The following is a 16,207-nucleotide window of genomic DNA, read 5'->3' on the forward strand; positions in this document are numbered from 1 at the left end:
ATTCAGAGCCCCCCAGGAGAAAGGGTGCCTAGTGCATCTTCCCACACCTGTCTCTCTCTGTAACGTCCTCTACTATGCAAGAAAATGAATCTGATTAAAATTATAGATATATAATTTTAATATATATATATATATTATTGAAGAATACAGATACCTTTCTTCAAATAAATTAAAAAGAATTTTAAGCTTCATGGAAAGAAATCTTTATGTTGAGGATAATTAATATTTTCTAGTTATTTTTCTAAACCTGACTACAGTGGATTCAATAAAATTTTAAACTCAGGCTTTGAGTACGGAAAATAGTTTGATAATATGCTTTGATGCAGGTTTCAGTCCATAGTAGGAGGTTTTCCTAAACCTTTTACATGCATTTCATATGTTTGTGTATTTGTGTGTGTGTGTGTGTGTGTGTGTGTGTGTGTGTGTGTGTGTGTGTACACGTGTTCACCAGAGTGCATGCACTCACTATGGTGTTCACAGAGCTCAGAGGATAACTTGCTAGAGTCAGGTCCCCCATTCCATCACTGGTGGTGTTTCACTTCGGCACAGTGGCTGTGCCTTATTCCACTGCTGTCTCAGCAACTGTGAGTCCACTGTACAAGTCTGCTGATCTAGCGGTGGCCTGGCCATTCCGCCAGCAGCCTGGTGAGAATTCTGTTCCCACAAGCAGCAGCCCTGCCCCTGCTGCTGAAGGTGGCTTTCACTAAATCTCTATCGTTGGAATTATGAGAGTCGTGAGATTCAAAGGCTGGGGTGAAAACCTGCGAGCTCAGAGAGGCTGAGCAGCAACTACCTGAACCTCTCTTGCTGGCATCGGAAGACCCGTGCTTCCGCTCTGCCAAACCACAGAAAGCTGTGTCACTCCACATCCAACCCTACCACTTCCTGTGCCTCTCTATCTCTCCTGGATGCCCTCTGAAGCTCTATGATTACTTTCTGTCAACTAGTTTCCAATGCAGCCTCTTGACCCAAGGTAAATTTTATTTAATTAATGCAAATGCAGACTTGAGGTTTACAGTGTGATCGAATATCCCCCATCACCTTGGTCTGTGATTTGACTCAGGCTGCCAGGTTTAGCTGCTACCCCTCTACCCACATGTGTCTTGTTGACCCACCCTCTCTTTAATAGTTACAGTTTGGTGCTGAGACTTTAATCAGATTTCCTGCCATCTAATGAGGACTGTCTTGCTGAGAGAGCATCACTAAGCTGCTTCAAAAAGATGGCTCTCTCCTTTGTGGCAAGCATGGTCCTGTTCCCAAAAGATTCAACCTCAGATGATGTTGCTCCAGTTGCTCAAACTCTGAGAGATTAAAATCCCCAAATGTCTATAATCCCCAAAATCTAAATTTCTTCATAATTACAGTCTTAAAAATAAAAACCCCGAATGTCAGATGCTTGATGTTGAGCTCTCCCAAATTCCAATCTCCACAAGGAGAAGGCAGTGTAAGGATATTGGCAATGGAACTCTAGGGAAGTGATCTGACAGACAGGAAGTCCTGATGAAAATGACAGTTTCAAAATAACTCCTTGGTCTTCACTGGTGCTGTCTGTAGCAATAACGCCCGCGCTACCACCACCCGTTCACCATGTCCAAGCGAGGGGCTGTGGATCGAAAAATAAGAGATAAGAGACAGTGAGTCATTCATTCGCCACAGCAGAATGCGGAATGCTGTTTATTGAAAGAGGGAGGAAACCTTAAATACAGGCTTACAGCACAATGGGAGAACCTCAGAGTGCAGAAGTTCACTACAGAACGTTCTACAATCTTGCATCTAAGCTGTTAACGCCCAATATGCAGGATTCACAAACAAGGAACTTCCCTTAAGCATTCAGGAGGGTGGATACTGGCAGGGAATTAGCATAGGGAGGACATCTGGTCAAGGTTGGCAAGCGGGCAGCAGCTTTACTCTATATGGGAGGAGACCAGGGCTCTACAGGTGTCTTAGCTTGGGAGGTTACAAGATCTTTAATTGAAGTCACATTTGCCTGATGATGCCTACTCAGTTGCTGACTGACCCAAAATAGTGTGTGCAGGGAAGAGACAGACGTGATGGATATTGTTACCGGCTCTTTCATTCAGACTTGTGCCTGTACACAGGTGCATACTGATTGTATTTCCATTTACTCATCAGGATAAAAATCCTGCTCATGCCGGGCAGTGGTGGCGCACATCTTTAATCCCAGCACTCGGGAGGCAGAGGCAGGCGGATCTTTGTGAGTTCGAGGCCAGCCTGGTCTACAGAGCGAGATCCAGGAAAGGCTCAAAGATGCACAGAGAAACCCTGTCTCGAAAAACAAACCAAAAAAAAAAAAAAAAAAAAAATCCTGCTCAGACGTCCAACTTATCAGGGACACTCACATTGGTACATATTACCTGCTTCTATACCAGTGGAGAAAATGAAATTAAGTTTATTTTTTTTTTTTTTCTGTGAGAGGACCCATGCTCTAAAAGAAATTAAATAAAACCATTATGTATCATAATATAAGATTCCATAAAACACTAGTTAATGACCAAGAGAGTTGGCTGACTTCTAAGGTCTAAACTGCCTGTACTTATCCTTGAGGTAAATTTTTATAAGATAGATTCCTTTATTTATTTGTTTATTTACTTTTGTTTCTCTTTTATTGTTGTTGCTGTTTGTTTGTTTTTCCATCTTGGATGCAGTTCCACTATTGTAGATTTAGTTAGGTACTTAAAATTTTTATTATTAATAAATTAGTGTGTCTATATAAATATGATGCTCTTTCTAGTGTGCGTGGGGGCACATGTGTGATCTGTGTGTTCAGGGATGTCATTGGCACATGTAAGGTCAGAGACAACTTTGTGAGTCACTTCTCTCCTTTTGCTTCAACTTGGGCTCCAGGATGGCAATCAGGTTTCATGGCTTACATGGCAAGCACCTTCACCTGCTGAGCCATTTCCTGGCATAGATTTCAGCGTTTTCCTTTCAAAAAGGTTTGTCTTCTATACATTAGTCTGATTTCAATAGAGGTGTGATCTGCAGGCAGATTTCAGAAAGCCATTTCTGTTCTTAGCTTTATTTGCATATTTGACCCCCTGGATATGAATTGTTCAAACCTTGATCATCTGTGCACTTATAAGAAAAGAACTTCCTCAAAATATGGAGAGATATCATATTTGTGTGTCTCCATGGATGAAAAAAGACATATTGGGATATCTGAGCTCTTTGGACAATACATATGTACAGAGACCTGGATGGAATGTGGATTGATAACCTCAAACACAGCTTGTCTGCTTTGCATTTCACATAACCACATTTATTAGGTGTGAGCACAATCAGTTACTAGCCATAGCAACATACATTTATATGCTTTTAGTTTTGACCTAACATGAATGGGTTACTTTGTTAGTTAAGTATTATACCTACAAAATTGTCACACCAGACTATATATGCTTACAAAAATACATATTACTACTATTCTATTATGTAAAATAGTCTAGAAAGTGTTGGTTTCTGGTTTTGTCCTTACCAATTGTAACTACTTTGAAAAATCCAAATATATGGCTTCTAAATAACTTTAAAATAACTTTTTCATAATTTGTGGGATTTTTTACATTCACAAATTCAGTTTCATGCAGTTTAGATTTTAAGGATTTTGATCCTTTCTTATTATAAGCCTCTGAGTGTGATTCAGTTTTGTCTTTGGGGACTATAGTGTGACACTGTCTGTTGCATGGTATAGAAAGCCTTTACCCAGACATACAAAGAACTGAAGGTCACTTTGACTACTGCTGTGATCATATTTTACTTAACCAAGTAGAAAAGTTGGCCTAGTGCAAAAGAGCAAGAGAAAAACAGATTCCTCAACACTGGTTGTCTTAGTTCCATCAACCCAAAGATCTGAGCTAAAATTCTTGAGTCACTTAATTTTTCCATTTCCACCCAGTAACCTCCTAGGTATACATGTTAATGAATTCAGATGTAATTCAGGTGATCTATCATAACTGTAACACAGTGAAGCACATACCTTCAGCAGCAAAGTGGTCCCCTCCCTTGGAAGCAAAACAAATCACAGGAAGCAATCCAGTGCCTCTGCCAGGCTGCGTCTCTTTTGCTGAACTGTGTGTAGAAATAAATATACAAATAAATCAGTCTGTAACATTGAAAAGATTGGGGGAAATATTCTCTATTCCTAATTTTTCTCCAAACTGGAGACTGCTCAGCAACATATGTCACAGTCAAACTAGCAAGGAAAGTTGGTGGTCTATAAAATTTTAATTGAATGAAGAGAAAGAATTTGAGACTTAGTAAAGTTTCTGAGTTATTGGCGCCTCAAATTTATGAAAATAGGAAAGGAATTCCAAGTCTATTTCATTGATATACTGTATTAAAAATGGCCCCAAATTCAGCCTGTCTGCAAGATAACGGAGGAGAAAAACTACTTCTTCCTTGTAAATTGGCAACTTAAAGACTCCACAGCAATGTGAGTATTTTTAGACACTTAACCTTCCTTAGTGGGAAAGAGAAAGCTTGCCAATTCTGCCTGTTCTCAATGGCTTATAATCTTTGACAGTTACCTGTAAAAACAATAATGTGTTTAAAAAGCCAAAAGTTTATACACCTCCTGGAAATGTTGAAATTTTATTCAAAGTTTGATTTAGAAGCTCATGGGACTGTAGTAAGAGAAAAGCCTTCCCTTTGGTCTCTAAGACAGAAAAAATGTATACAGCTCAGAATCTCAGTAGGAAAATGGCATTTGAGTGGCTGAATGTAAGACATTAAGTTTCTATGCAAATTGGGTTGGAGAATTAACTTGTCAAATCCCAGATTCATTTCTTTTCTTTATAAAATTTTACATTCTGGCTTGTTATACAAACAAATACAGCCACAGATCAAGTAATGCACATAATACAGAGCAATTATAGAACACATGTGTATGTAAATGAATTAAAGGGAATATTAACAGTGTCTAATATCACAGCTGATAACTAGGTACTTGGTGGATTGTTAACTGCAGTAACAAACTCATGAGTATTGCAAATTGTTTTCAAGTTATCACAGAACATGGATTGTTGAGATATATTTTCTTCAAAATATAATTTTCACTTTTTCTGCACATAAAATTAATTGTAGCAAAATAAACATCTCACCACTGATCACTGTACATGCTTTTTTCAGTGGTGGTAAGTACCCAATGTCTGATAAAGAATGAAGTTCTTGCCGGGCGGTGGTGGCACATGCCTTTAATCCCAGCAGAGGCAGGAGGATCTCTGTGAGTTCGAGGCCAGCCTGGGCTACCAAGTGAGTCCCAGGAAAGGCGCAAAGCTACACAGAGAAACCCTGTCTCAAAAAACAAACCAAAAAAAAAAAAAAAAAAAGAATGAAGTTCTTCTTTTTGATTTGTAATTATTTTATAGATAGAAGAACTTTGTGGGTCCAGCTTCATTTTTCCATTCTCTTTGATTTACCTGCATCCCTCCTTATTAGTATTCATGCTAGAAGTAAAGGCGAGGCAACCATGATTCTTGCCTCATGCCCTGATGAAGTGGAGCATGAAGCGTTATTGACTGACAGATGGGTGCTTCTCTCTTTAGAGTTAGATAAATGCCATGAGATACCAGCTTAACTCTTCAAAGAGCTCAGCAGGAAAACCAAGGCCTGTCCCATTTTAATTGCCAGGGCAGCAGTGTGCTCCTTCATCACTGTACTAGGAAAAAAAAAAAAAAAAACAGTTTCCTCATAACTTCATCCTTCTTTTCGTAGTGAACCCCCCTGTGGAATAGCAGTGAGAAAATTTTCCAGAGGAATTTCAGTGGTTGGGTTTGTTCTTTCTCTTTAATGGCACAAAGTTAACATTTTTGATGTATTGTTTGCACATTGACAATTCTTTTTTAAAACATAGGACATTAAAGAAAGATGTTGGTGGGGGGCATGTGTTAGGGGTCCCATGGAGTTAGGGGTAAGAGCTAGGGAGCAGATATGATCAAGATATATTATATATAATTCATGAAATTTTCAAACATCAGATAAATATTTGAAAGTGTGCTAAAGTATCTTCATATTTTGCCTGGTACTCACAGCTTTTGCTACTATCATGTCTTGGATAATTTCATTAAGCTTGTATCATCTAGCATGGATTTATCCTTCCAAACTGAAACTCATGCAAGAAGCTTGTGCTTGTTGGATCTGAGTACTAACTGTTATTCTGTCTGCGAGCAGCTCCCCATTTGAATCAATAAAAGGCTGAGAGGTCTTGACAGGCTATATTTTTTCTGATATTGATCTTGATGACCAAGCTGGTGCCCTAGAGTCTAACCATTGATTTTAAAGGGGAGGCCTGTCAAATTGGAGGCCAATTTTATGCTATTAAACAGATTGGGTCTTGTAATTAAAGAAAATGTCAGGCTGTCATATTTTACAAGAGGACCATGGGGATATTTTCACGCAATTTTCAAACAAATTAGAAAGCATTTAGACCTGCTGGAGCCAAACAAGCCAGAACCAGTGTAGGCTTCACAGAAACCAAATCAATATTCAAGTGGAATGTCATTCACTGGCTTTCTGTTTTCCCAAGACTCAATGATTTAAGGAATAATTTATGATTCCTAGCTTTAATAACATGCACGCCTGCATCAACTTAAAATGCATCAAAGTCTTGGGGAAGACTGTAACATTCAAATGAAAAGCTAATTCACTGTCAGGGTAACGGAGGACAGTAAGTCTGCTCTCTCTCCTCGGGCATTGTCTTCTGTTTCCGTTTAGAACCATCAGTCCAACCCTCTTAGTCCATTTGAATTCCATATTCCCTGTATTATTCTACAATGTCAGAATGGCTTACAGTAACCTACAGCTGCAGGGGTGTTGAGTAGCTTTCAGTACAGTAGAAGAAACAGAGAAACAACCTGACCTTTTATTTTTTCATTGTACATAGAAGACCAGTGTTTTTCACAGGTAAGAATATAGTTATATTATAATCTCAAAAAGGGAAAAAAGGTTCAAAAATACAAATAAACTCTCTTTAGTAGGAATGTTTTGAGAACTTCTTACAAACCATATTGTGTTCAGTTTTAATTTGATAAAGTAAAATTTCAAGTTTCAAACTTTTGTAAGACTTTGAATGAACCTCATTTATTTTTATTTTTTATTTCTTTTGTAATTGAAATCTGAGCCTAGATATACTACAATTAATAATAATCAACCATGATCTTGTAGAAGTAGAAAACAAAAAAGTAGCATAAGTAAAGGAAGTCAAGAATACAATTATCTTCTGCTGAGTGAATAGAAGTAACAGGATAGGGAAAACATCCATTCATCATCTCTTTGAGTATTGATTGTGCTCTGAGTATGCCCTTCTGTGGTCCATGTTTCTCCTGAGAGGATTTGGCCAGTGTGCATGAGCTCATCACTCTACATTCCTCCCATTTGTAATCTTCCTTTTTAGCCTCACTTTGCATGTTTGGTATTGAATTGTCCTCACTTTCACAAATATCTTTGGCAACGTTGAGTTTGATTTTAAACACACCAATGATTTGTTAATTCAACCACCTATTAAACTTTCCCATTCTAAAGTACAGATTTGATTTTGAAGGCATAATAACTAATTGTTAGAAAACTCCATCATCCATCATCTATCTAGATTTTTTTTCCTTAATCTGTTTGTGAGAAAGAAATGAAAGTCATTTAGAGTAAGGTGCATTCATTAATGCATCTTCCTATGAACTATTGTATCACTTTTTGCCACATCCTCTTATTTCTTTAAATGCATAGTGGTGGGGAGCATGCTGAATATTTTAAATCATAAATACAAAGCATTGAGATTCCAGATTCCATGTCATAACTAAAATGCTGGGTCTTGTCCTGCTTCATGAATCATCAATTTCAGAAGCCTCAAGAGGTTTGTCAGGTGGACTCCCGCATACGTTTTTGGCTTACCCTTAAAGTATTGTTCATAGTCTGACATCATGGTTCTTACTCCACACTACATATCTTTTCTGGGTTCTAAAGCACTGGACAACCAGGGGTGGTTCTCCACACTGTAGATTCCTATTCCCGGAGTGCTCTCAGGATCCTGCCCATGCTGCCTTAGGAATCTCTGTAGTTCTCTCACGTGCTTTTGTAATCCTGAAAATGGCCAAGCGTCTAATGCATAACTATCTGGGACACACTAGACAGGTGTAGCCATCCTTTGTTAAGGACCCTGGCATACCTGTCAATCACAGTTGATATGCCAGCTTCCTTGTATCAATATAGTTGCTTCCTGCTTCATATCTGTCTACTGATATCAAGTCCTAGAAAATATCCTAAGGAATAGAGATAATTGTTTTTTTTTTTTTAACTCAACTTTTTAGGGTGTTGGTTAAGTGACTGTTAGTAATGAAAGTCCAAATTATTCACAAAATTCTTTAAATATTTCCAGTTTAATACATGAGAGTTATGCTTAAGAAGTTGTAAAACAAATCATATACATGTATGTACGAAGGATCCAAATTTTCCAAATGTAGGCAGTTAGTTTATATATTAGTAAACAATTGTTTTATGTAATACTGTTTGTAAATAATGAGAAATTAACTGGAAATTCACATATTTTTCTCAAAATCTTTGTGCTGGGTTTCAGGAAAAAAGAACATAATGCTGGACTCAATTATGTAAAAAGCCAATCAATGCAAAGTAATCTATAATAGGTTCTCTGTTACCTAGTGATGGTATACAAGAAAAAATTAAAAAGAAATAAGGAGAAATTTTCATAGAGTATTAATTGAGGTGATTATCTCATGGATATATAGATACAACCTTCAAATTATGTTCAAAGTAGTTCAAATCAGAGCAAGTTGATTAACGCTAATTATACTTCAGATGTATGACTGCATACATATGTGTATTTACTAAATATATCTAGAGAAAGACACTGCTGCTGATTAATAATTAACAGAAGAATCATAAGGCAACATAGTAATTACCTAAACCAATTTGGCAATGTGTGCCATAATAATTATAATTTCTCAATTGTTCAGATATCAACCCCCAAGAAAATGTTATGAATGATAAACAAATGAGCTCCCGATGAGAGCTGCCACATCGTGGTTAGACTCTGTTATTTCCCTGGTCCAGGTTCTAATTAGCAGAGTCAAACCTGTCCTCAAACTGAGCCTGCTTTCTTTCCCCTCTCCTTGTCCTGAGCCCAGGATAGAGACAGCCAGTGGAGGGCAAGAGGAGGCCATGTGTGAGTGCCCCCTTCAGAGCTACCCCCAAGTTGCGATCTCTGGAGCCTCAGCTGGGTGACTTGGGTATTGAGGAGGGAGAAGATGAAGACATGAGTGTAGGTCCAAATGTCCACAATACTAATCAAAATCTTTTAAAATTTGATGAAAATTAGATATCCAGTAAGAAAATTAGATATCCAAATGCCTAGTAATAGGATTAATTATAATTTTGTCAATTGTTACACTGGAAAATGTTCTTAAAAATAGCTGAAATTTTCTTTGTCTAGTTATTTATATTAAGGTACATTATATACATTTACATTTATTCATAATAACTGTACATTTTGATGAATTGTGAAAATATATATACCACCGGGTGGTGGTGGTGCACGCCTTTAATCCCTGCACTTGTGAGGCAGAGCCAGGTGGATCTCTGTGAGTTCGAGGCCAACCTGGTCTACAGAGCAAGATCCAGGACAGGCACCAAAACTTCACAGAGAAACCCTGTCTCAAAAGAAGAAAATACATATACTTTTGTAACAACCATATCAATCAAAATATGTAATATTTTCAAAACTTTACAGGCTGGTTTAACAAGATAGTCAATGGCTGTCCAATATAGCGCAGGTGATTCTGTCTGGTTTTGAATTGATATAAATAGAATAGTAAAATATGAGGTATTACATGAGACAATTTTCCTCTAAATGCTTTAAGAATTTTATGAGATTTATGAATTCAAATGGATATTTCCTTAGACTTCTGATTTGTATAAATATATCATTTATATGGTCATTCTCTGTGGAGCTAAGCCAGTCACTTTTCTGCATATATTAAGATGAAGATAGAGCCGATTTCCTCTCGTGTTCTAATTATATAACAAGTTGATTAGTCTTAAGCAGCAAATACAATTAGCATTGTTCTCATTGAGTCATGATGTTTCTGTATCTGAACAGTAAGCCTGCTAAACATTGTAATTTTATATCCATGTGAAGGAAGCTTCCATTCTCTAATTGTGTTTAGTTTTCCTCTAATGTTATTATCACATCCTCATTCCAGCGATGTACTGTTAACATAAAATGGTTAATAGAGAGAAACGGCAAAGCATCATCTAGACACTGAGGGGACATGGAGCCTCCGTTCCCAGACTAACTGCTGTAGGCTTTTCAGACAGATCATGGTGTGGTTCTCACCTGAGCTCCTCCTGACTGACAGGTTTAGGAAACACAGAATTATCAGATTTTCTGAATAAATGTTGGTTTTTATATGTCTTCACTTTTAAAAGAATTCCCACAATTACAGTTCTTTTTTTTTCCTGGTGTACTAAAAAACTCCTAAAATAGACATATTATGGCTTGATTTTGGGGTCCAAGGTTTCCCTTGGGCACTTGTTTTTTAAATGTGAATCAAACATTTGGGTTTTTCCAAGAGGAATAAATATAACTTAGTGTTGGATCTATTTTGAAGTATTTAGTAAATATAGAGATTTATAAACTGTCTCCAAAGTTTCAGATAATAGTATTGTGATATGAGAAAATGAGATGTTTTCTTTGTGCTTTCATTGTCGTTTTTAACATAATCTTCACGGAACAAGAGGTCCAGGCCCATGACCCCACACTGGGAAGGAAGTGGCGAGAGGAACCAGGATACACAGCAAAGCCCTTTCTCAAGAAAACTGAGGGATACAGATGAACCTCAGTGAAAGGTTCCCTTCAGAGTCTGCACAGACCCTGGACTAAATCTCAGCCACTAGATGATCTGCTTCTGCACACAGGCCTGGCAACAAGGAGAGAAAAACAGGGCCTCGGTTTGGGAAGGGCTGGCTTGTATCTACTATCTGAAACCTGAGCCAGGGTCACAGTGGATTCCGTCTATGATGGGGCAGCTCTCATCAGTAGCTCATTTACTTATAATGTATAACATTATCTTGGGGTATGATATCTGAGCAATTGAAATTATAATTATTATAGCACACATTGCCAAATTGGCTTAGGTAATTATTATTCGGGCTTATGATTCTTCTGTTAATTATTAACAAGCAACAGCATCTTTCTCTAGATATTTTTAGTAAATACAGTTGTAAATGCATTAGACATATAATTAACAATCAAATTTCTTAGGCGTGAACTATTTTGAACATAATGTGAAGTTGTATCTATACATTCATGAAATAATCGCAATTTATAGTCCATATATATAAAACACCAATATCTACCACTCTCTAATAGTCTTTAAACCTGCAAAGAATGATTGAGAAATCTTGTTTTTTATTTTATATGTGACTGAACATATTCCTAGGCTTATTAACAATGCATAAATGAAACTTGCTAAATTCTCTGTAGGCCTTCAAAATGCTTAAAGTATATCTACCGATAGCACAACACATGACTGTTGAATAATATTATATTTTAGCCAGGAGCAAAATGTCAAGTGTCCACCAATTTACGCTTTGTGATTGACTGTGCTTCACAAGTGAAATATGTTATAGGAAATCTAGTAAATAAATCCCAGTGAAATTCAAAGACATGTCTACATCAATCCTAAAAATAAAACTCACAATTCCAAGTAGATGTTACATACCGGTAGCATACGTACTTTCTCAAAAAAAAAAAAAAATTGCAATGGAGTGACATTTTAAAAGGAAAAAAGTCACTGTGAAGCACTAAGATTAAAGACATCATGTCTTACTTTGAAAACTCATGCAACTGCTTGTTTGCATTATGTGTCTGTGTGTGTGTGAGAGAGAGAGGAGGAAGAGAGAGAGAGAGAGAACTTATGTAGCCTCTTTTTCAAAAAGTTCATTTATTTATTTACTCATTTACTTATGGATTTTTTATTTGTTGTGAGGTTATGAACCACCATAGGTGTACAGAGGTCAGAGGACGACTTGTAGGATTTGGTTCTCTCACCATGTGTGTCTGCTGAGCCTTCTCACCAGCCTTATATCATTGTTTAAGGTTAAGTCCCATTAGTGTCAGAGATCACAGTACTGTGTTCTTTGTGAACTTCTCACAGACACAGTAGTGTTTCACTTCATGTATGAGCCACAGAAAATAATACCTTGCCTCCATGTGATATAGATGTCTTTCTGATAGTGTTTTCCCTTCTCATTCAGACATCACTATCTGCCTTGCTTGGTAGTACAGGGCTTTAATCCCAGAACTCTAGAAACAGAGGTAGGTGGATCTCTGAGTGTGAGGCCAGCATGTTCTAGAACAGGTTCTAGAATAACCAGGTTCTATGACAACTAGACCTATATAACAGAGAGACCCTTCCTCAAAACAAACAACAACAGAAACAAACAAGAAAAAACTAAGTCACTGTCATGTAGCTGTAGTTAAGAACATGGAAGCTACTCTGCCCACCTTAGCACATTGTGTACCAGACATAAATGCCATGCCCTTTCTTGTGTCTGTTCTGCTTTGGCTTACTGTAAGACACAAGTAGCATATTTACTGTCCTTGGAATATTCAACAATATTAAATTAGTTTTCAATGAATGATACAGACTGTTACACTCACAGACTCTGTACTAAATAGTGGAAGTGGAATTCAGAGCAATCATTTTGTCCAGGTTCCCAAAGCAACAGAAGGAGAGTTGGAAGCATGGAGCTATGCTTTAAAACAGAAGCTATGACGCCTTCTGTTTTAAAAGGGGGAAGAAGACTGGAATGAAGATGGTCACTTTTCTAGTAGGTTGCACAAAAGATGGTCTTTGTAGAATGGACTCATAAGGAATCAGAATCGAGCAGAGAGGAGCCTGAGGTGACAGCACTCAGAATTCAGACCCACTGGCTGCTGGGAAACCACTTGATCAAAAGTCTCCAGGATTTTTGTTTTCTACCATTGGTATGCTTTTAAGAAAATATGTTAATAGGTTAGATATCAAATATGAACCAAATAAACTTCAGCCATCGTAGGTGAAGCCAAGGTCGGAGTCAGTAGAAAAAACAGATTATCAGGAAATTTGGACATCGTTATCACCATTTTCAGTTGCATTCTTGATAATTCCATATATTTCTTCATGTTCCTTGTTATCAAGATATTTTTTATTAACTTTTCACTCAATTCTGTAAGTTTTAAGATCAACATACCAACCCACTAATTTATTCTAGACTTAAAACTTCGACAACATGCTCAAATGTGCTAAGAAGGTGTTAGCATTGAAACTGCAACAAGATTCTCACCTCTGAACAGAGCACACAGTGACTTATTTAGAGCTCTACAAAAATCATTTTACTTCACTTAAGCTTCCCACAGAACACAGGCCGCATATGAAAAAGCAGAAGTAAGTTTCTCAAATTCTCTCTTTCACAAAAGGGTTGATTTGCACATGGATAACATTCAGTAATAATGTGTATTATGATCATAAAGACTTTTTTAAAACTATGTCTAGTGCTTGAGAGGTTAAGTCGGTGTTTAGGAGTATTTGCTGCTCTTCTGGAGGACTTGAATTCTGTTCCCAGCAACAATGTCCAGGAGCTGACAGTGTCCTGCAACTCCAGCTCTGGGGGATCTGGTACCATCTCCTGACCTCCATAGCACTTCTACCCATGTCATAGACCACCATGAAGACAAATAATTAAACAAAATGAAAGAAAAGAAAAACTGTCTATAAAAATCAAGGACTTTTAAAAAATATTCTTATAATTTTCAATTATAGTTTTATTTCAATATTTAAATATTTGGAAAATTTTGCCATTATTTTATAACTCCAGTTTTATTTGTACCCTGAGTATGTGGACCAAATAAGGAAGTGATCTTAAAAAGATATTCTAAGAGGAACACATGCCAGCTGCAAATGAAAGACAACAGCCATAAAGCAAATAGATCTGGAAGCCTGATGCAGCAAGTGGATCTGAACGCTGATGACTCCTGCAGGGCGTCTACACAAGTGAGATGTAAGGTCTTTGGTCGTGTATCACATCAGCAAACTTCAAGGTAAAAGGCAATTGAGAAGACACAGGAGAAAGTGAATAATCCTAGTTTCAAATGTATACCTGTCCTCTCAGGGCATAACTAACTAACGGGACGAGTTACATTGAACAGATACTACCTTAATTAGTAAATTCAATGCTTCCTAGTAGCCCAACAGCTCAAACTACTGAAATATATTCAGTCTTCAAAAGCTCCTCTAAAAATGGGTCATGACTATACAGATAGATATTTCTAGAAGAAAGAAGTTCTCACAACCCTGCCCCATGCAACATTTTACTTGTTTATTTTAGATATTTATTTTTGGTGATTTCTTTTTCTCCATTTTTAAACTGGTATGTAGCCATTGTATACACCAATGGGTTTCATAAAGACATTTAACCAGCACATTGCTCTTGCCCTGACATCCCTCTTCCTGTGCCTAATCAGTGCTGAAGATTTTCTTCTACTTTGTGCCATATCCACAAACATGACTTCATGTATATGTGTAAAATCTCAGACCCACAAATGAGAGAAAATATGTGATATTGGTCTTTCCTAGTAGTACTTATATTAATATGATAATCTCTACTCTGTTGCTTTTATTGAAAAATGACCTAATTTACCTTTCCCTTGTAGCTACTCAAAATCTCATTCTGTGTGTTAACCTCATTTTCTTTGTCTATTCCTCTATCAATAACAACTAGCTGGTTCTCTAACTTACCTATATTAAATAATGTCACTGTACATATCAGTGTGAAGATGTCTCTGATTTCTTAGCAGACAAAGCCAGATTTAAACAATACTTATCCACAAACCCAGCCCTACAGGAAGCACTAGAAGGAAAATTCCAACCGAAGGAAGTCAGATACACACTCGAAAACACCGCAGTAAATAAAGCCACAGCATTAAACCCCAAAGAAGAGAAGTACACACACACTACCACCAAAAATAAGGGGGATGAACAATCACTGGTCATTAATATCCCTTAATATCAATGGACTTAATTCACCTATAAAAAGACATAGACTTACAGAATGGATACAAAAGCAGGACCCATATTTCTGCTGCATACAAGAAACACATCTAAAATTCAAAGACAGACACTACCTAAGAATAAAAGGCTGGGAAAAGACTTTCCAATCAAATGGTCTTAAGAAACAAGCGGGCGTAGCCATCCTGATATCCAACAAAATAGACTTCAAACTAAAATCAATCCAAAGAGATCAAGAAGGGCATTACATACTCATCACAGGAAAGATCCACCAAGATGAAGTTTCAATTCTGAACATTTATGCCCCAAACACAAGGGCACCCACATAGGTAAAAGAAACATTACTAAAGCTTAAACCACATATAAAACCCCACACATTAATAGTGGGAGATCTCAACACCCACTTTCACCACTGGACAGATCTCCCAAATTGAAACTTAACAGAGAAATAAAGGTCTTAACTGATGTCATGACCCAAATGGACCTAATAGATATCTACAGAACATTCCATCCTAACAAAAAAGAATATACCTTCTTCTCAGCACCCCATGGAACTTTCTCTAAAATCAACCACATACTTGGCCACAAAGCAAATCTCAACAGATACAAAACAATTGGAATAACCTCCTGTGTTCTATCAGACCTCCATGGTTTAAAGTTAGATTTCAACAACAACAAAAACTACAGAAAACCTACAATCGCATGGAAACTGAATAATGCTCAACTGAATCACCAATGGGTTAAAGAAGAAATAAAGAAAGAAATTAAAGACTTCCTAGAGATCAACGAAAATGAAGACACCACATACCCAAACTTATGGGACACTATGAAAGCAGTGCTAAATGGGAAATTCATAGCACTAAATGTCCACATACAGAAGTTGGAGAAATCCCACACTAGTGACTTAACAGCACACCTGAAAGCTCTAGAACAAGAAGAAGCAAAGTTTCCCAGGAAGAATAGATGCCAGGAAATTATCAAAGTAAGAGGTGAAATTAATAAAATAGAAACTAAGAGAACAATACAAAAAATTAATGAAACAAGAGTTGGTTCTTTGAGAAAATCAACAAGATAGACAAGCCCTTATCCAAACTAACCAAAAGACAGAGAGAGAATCGAAATCAACAAAATCAGAAATG

General features: G+C 37.2%; 1 protein-coding gene and 1 long non-coding RNA gene across 2 annotated transcripts in view; one reads left to right on the top strand and one right to left on the bottom strand.

The window, feature by feature from the left end:
* Positions 1-16,207, top strand: part of Cntn5 (contactin 5) — a 1,130,804-nt gene that overhangs the window by 226,105 nt on the left and 888,492 nt on the right. The window lies entirely within an intron of this gene.
* Positions 226-12,346, bottom strand: LOC119088391. The gene is made up of 3 exons (XR_005092069.1): positions 12,222-12,346; positions 3,992-4,083; positions 226-1,603 (listed from the first exon to the last, which is right to left on the bottom strand). It is a non-coding gene; the product is annotated as an uncharacterized LOC119088391 (long non-coding RNA).

Source organism: Peromyscus leucopus, chromosome 7 (genome assembly GCF_004664715.2).
Source record: "Peromyscus leucopus breed LL Stock chromosome 7, UCI_PerLeu_2.1, whole genome shotgun sequence".
Taxonomy (NCBI): Eukaryota; Metazoa; Chordata; class Mammalia; order Rodentia; family Cricetidae; genus Peromyscus; species Peromyscus leucopus.